The sequence below is a fragment of the Limulus polyphemus genome, unplaced genomic scaffold (genome assembly GCF_000517525.1).
Source record: "Limulus polyphemus unplaced genomic scaffold, Limulus_polyphemus-2.1.2 Scaffold571, whole genome shotgun sequence".
Taxonomy (NCBI): Eukaryota; Metazoa; Arthropoda; class Merostomata; order Xiphosura; family Limulidae; genus Limulus; species Limulus polyphemus.
The window spans coordinates 10,026-15,300 of NW_013666181.1; the positions used below are offsets into that span (position 1 = coordinate 10,026).

The 5,275-nt window shown below is 35.3% G+C and overlaps 1 pseudogene; it reads right to left on the reverse strand.

Annotated features, from left to right (window-relative positions):
• Window positions 1–1,680: 1,680 nt before the first annotated feature.
• LOC106459172 overlaps window positions 1,681–5,275 on the reverse strand; it is an 18,823-nt pseudogene continuing 15,228 nt past the window's right edge.

Here is a 5,275-nt window from a genome sequence, read left to right on the forward strand (position 1 = left end):
CCAAAAACAAACAAACAAGCTTACTTATATATATATATACAACTTATTTATGCTCACGTAAGTACAAATATCTCTATAAAAGATATTTTTATATTTTATTTATAGCAAATGTTTAAAAACAGTTTCTTTATGTTAAATTTGATGGTAACAATAAGTTGTTCTATATGCAATATATTTTATATTGTTATACTTTGAGAGTGTCTATATCTTAGAATAGTTCAGGGATCGGCAACCTGCGGCTCTTTAAGTTTCACGCTCTCGCTGTCCAATTACTGAAATAGGGATTACATTCATTGCGGCTCTAAATATCTTGCGTTTTTTTTTTTTGTTATCGAAATTGAAAAAAAACAAACTCTTCTTGTTATTTGGGTTGCCGACCCCTGGTGTAGTTAAACAAACATCCATAAGTTAAACACTCTATCCTGTTGTACGTAATCAACTGTCTATAAAACACCTTTTCTAAATTATATGTATGTGTCTGCAAATGTCTTTTACTCACACAGTTATCACAGGGCCGGATTGGGAGGCGGGTGAATGGGTGCAAATAAGAGATTAAGAGTAAAATATAATAAAGCAAAACTTGATACCTCACAGAAAAACAAACGTTTGCACCTGCGTCACTGTGACAACAACTATTTTATTTAATTCATATATCATGTATTATGATATTTTTCAATAACATGTTCCTACAGTTAGTTTTGCATAAATATTTGTTCGGCCATTCGTTTTCATTACTTTATATTCTGAATGGAGTTGTTTAAACATTTGTTTAAAAAAAAAGCAAAAGCTTGGAATGGTCTATTCTTTCATTGGGGTGTGTCTTTGAGCCAGACTAGTTTCAGAGAATTCCACTCCTCATCAGTGACCCTGGACACTACCACCAATGAAATAGCGAACCAAACCAAGCCTTTTTAGTAGTGAGGTACCGAAAATCGAAATGGTGTATTTAAGTGTTTTACATATATTATAAATACTAGAATTAGTATTTTGTATAATATCTACCCATCGCTTGAAATCAAGGTTACTTCCTAAATCACAATATACTTCGTAGTGCCTTTTCGGAAAAAAACATTGTTCTGAATTTCACAACTGCGCATTAACAGTTTATTATAAGTTAATTATTTCCGTGTAAGTACGAGGTGGAGGTGACAAATAGGAAGGTAACCTGACAACTGTCCCCGTAGGAAAATTGCCCGCCTCCCGCAACCATATCTTATATTAATATAACCGAGTAAAATAGGAAGAAAAAACATATTTCGTGTATTTCATAGAAAAATGAATTATCTTAAACTGTTGAAGTAGGAGAACATAACACAGGATTCATGTTAAATTTTGTCTATTGTAATAATATAAAAATGTTGAACTATGCAAAGATACATAACGTAAGTACATGTTTAAGTAGAATAAAATAACAGTAAAGGATAGCCGGGCCGAGAGGGTTAAACAGATAATTCGTTCTTGTATAAAATATAAGAAATATGTGTTATTTTTCCTATTTTAGTCAGTTATATTAATATAATAAATTATGGCTGCGGGGGACAATTTTCGTACACGGGCAGTTGTCCTACAACCAAATATGAAGCCGTAACGGTCCTACTACAAAATCCCCCCCCCTCAAGTCTTTATTAATCCGACCCTGTACATGAACGGTGAACCATGAACAATATCTTAACTAAATGCTTACTTTTCTGTGTTCCATGTTCCCGCTACAGTGTCAAAGTAACCCCAACTGGAAGCATTTTGAGTTGTCATTTTCGGGACGCTCAGACCACACAGCATTGCGACAACCAAATCCTGGATTGTTCCGGCCCTGTCGTACTGCCCCAATAAGTCGGGTTTGTGTCGGGCTAGCCACAGCAACGTAGCGCAGCCGTGGCCTGTGCTTAACCGGAGATGCGAGTGCGGTGGCGGAAGACAAGCCAAGAATGCCGGTGAACAGCGACCATCCTGCCAAGTGTAAAGACAACTAACGTCAGCCACCTCGTACCTGCCATAGTTGTTTCGCCGCCAGGCAGTTTCTTGTTTCCACAGCACACAGCCGTGCATCTGACCCGAAACAGCTATTCGACGAACTCGGGAAAGTTGCTCCTTGGACAGTCGGGACAAACAGAACTGGAGCGCAGTGCAGATTTTATGGACATCTTGTTCACTGCCTAAAGGCCCCAACTCACTAGCCACAGTGGCTTTAGTCTCACGTGAAGAAGTTTCGACCACAGCGTGCGTGTCGTCTCTGAGAAGACAAACTTTAACAGTAGTAGTTCCAATGTCTACGCCTAACACATTACCACTACGACTCCGCTCTGTTGCCATTGTAATCTGTCGTGAACTGCAACTTGCTCACTCACACTTTTCACTCCTTTCCACTGCTACTCTCGCTAGCAGCCTAGACCAAATACCATCCGAGATGGCGCTGCTGCTCTTGTTGTCACGACAACCTACAAGAAATATCTTTGTTGAAAAATTCTCATAGAATATAGAGCTATATCACTTCTTCATTTTTCATAACAGGGCCACAGTAATGAAAAAACTTCTACGTTCATTCTTTGTTTTGATTGTTTTATACAAAACTTGTTTAAAATCGCGACCATCCATCTAAAATGAAAGATAATTAAACTAGAACTAAAGAAATGCTATCTTTATAAACCTCAATCTCAATAACTCAAATATAACACTGTCAATGGCCTAAATACAAATAAAAGATATAATCTGATTAAAGTTCAATGTTACAGCTAGATCAATTTCCGAAATTAGCTTAAGATCACTACATATTGTTTAATGTAGTTTAAAACATTATACATAACGTCACAGCACATTAAGAAAACTAATATAATTTTATATTTAAAATATTCCACCTATTTTTCTTAAACGTTACCACACCTTGTTGAGTGTTACAGAACATTGTGGTTAAAATTTTACAACGTAATATCCAAGTGTTAGAGTCAATTTTTGAGTGTCACAATTTAGCATGTTATACTTAACATATACAATATGGTTGTGAGTGTCACAGTAATTTACAATGAAAACGCTACAACATTTCTTAAATTCTTTTAAGTGTCTCAGAATATAAAAGCACTCTGTATTATTAGGATACTTCAATGTATTTAACAGTTTACAGTGTTAGATGTCATACGAATGTTTGTTTCTTTGAGCTCCCATCACAAAAACTTCACGATTTTTCAGTACAGATGAGTGATTATTTCATTTTTTTTATAAAGTAGCCTTGTGTTCGAATCGCTGCTAAAAACCCAGCTGTTTAAACTGTATACGTGTCTGTGGAAGTATTGGCTGGGAAGTGTGTTAGATAACACCATATGTCAGCAGTTGTGTGCCTACACGTTCGAAGGTCCAGAATAGACACGTATTTCTAAAAAGGTCGATACGAGTAGCCGTCTTACTGCATTACTCAATTAGGCTTTCTTATTCCAGTTTTTTGGAACCAGCTATTTCCTTTATCTAGTTTGTTTTCTTAGCTACCTTCAAATTTGCCTTATTTTTTAATACTAGCTTATGAAGGATATAGTTTATTTTCTTTGATGTTGAAAACTGTCGGCCTGATTGTAATAACCAAGCAAGTATTATAACTGAATGTGAGGAGATAACAAAATATTTCGTTGAAATTCGAGATTCTCCTGCTCATGTTATGAATGCAGTTTTTCAATAATTCTAATCCTATTACAGAAGAAAATGACGCCTCTGTTTATTGTTGTTTAAGTGATGTTCCAAACTTTACCGAAACAAAAAGACATGTTGCTCAAAGGTAGAAAAAAATTACAACGTTACACTTCCTATTATATATATACGGTTAAGCCTGGCAGTAATATGAGTACTTTAATTTTCAAAATATATGACTAGTAGACAAATGAAAAATAAAGATTATAAAACAGACTGATGTTTTTTGTTTTCTTTTATTGGAGAAACAGAATATGTGTTCGATTAACTGAGGAACACGTGCGCTATCCATCACTTTTTTTAACACATCAAACCAAAGTCAAATTAAAGTTGGAGTTTGAACAAACCTAAACTTTTCCTTATGAACAAAACGAAGCAAACAAACAAACAATAAAAACATAATTCCCTTTTTATTCAAAAATATAAACCAAACACCGATGAACATCCAAGGGTCTATTTCAAGTGGTTTAATATAGTAGTCGGGCCGGTATGGACAGGTGGTTAGGGAGCTTAACTCCCAATCTGAGGATCGCGGGTGTTATAACGTAATGGTTAATTCCACTATTTGTAGGTAGAAAAGTAACCCAAGAGTTGGCGGTGGGTGGTGATGACTAGTTGCCTTTCCTCTAGTCTTTCACTGCTAAATTAGGGACTGCTCGTGTAGCTTTGCGCGAAATTCAAAACAGGGATCAGTCCAGATCGAATTGGCCCTTCTTAATAATGACCGATCTTAATAAGTGACTTTTTGTTGCCCGTTACCTTACGTCGTGGTTAATCTGGCGAAACGTATTTGATTCGTAAATTTCCTTTCTATAGAAATTTTATAGATGCGTTTATTCTTTTGCCTATTTTTATAAGGATCACGTAATGATTATATTAGACATGAGATCTAAAAAAAAAATAGAAATAATTTCAATATTTTTGGCTAATATAAATAGAACAGCTAAGACGTTATAGGACAAACAAATAAACGCATGATACTTACTATTAAGTGAATACAGTAGAAGGTATTTTAGTGAGAGGGGTGTCTGCAGAAGTTATGCCCGCATAATAAGGAGGATATACTTTCTATCAGGTTCAACTTTTATTCGCAAGCCTTACACGTGGAATGACATTAAACATGAAATATAAAATTAGCAGTAGACGTGGATGACCAAGTTACAACGTATAAACGTTCTATAGCCAGCACTTGAAACTGATTAAAAATAAATATCCTATAAAAGAAAAACCGTTGATGAGTTTGTTTGAAGTGAAGCACAAAGCTACACAAAGGGCTTAGCTGTGCTCTGCCTACCACGCGGATTGAAACCCGGTTTCTAGCGCTGTAAGTCAGCAGACACACCGCTGAGCCACTGGGAGTTCCGTAGAAGATTATAAATAAAATTTTAGTGTTCAGGAACAAATATGTTTCGATCATTTTACTATTTAATATTTTGGATTACGTTTTCTGTTGTTGTTTTTTCCCGCTTCATATTAAACATTTCATGTAACTCTTCTTCTTATGTAAAGCTTAAAACTTTATAAGCTTAGCAACAACTTTCTTTACTGTACTTAAAATTTGATTTCTCTCTTCTAATTATAGTATTTTGGCAGTTGTGTATAAGTT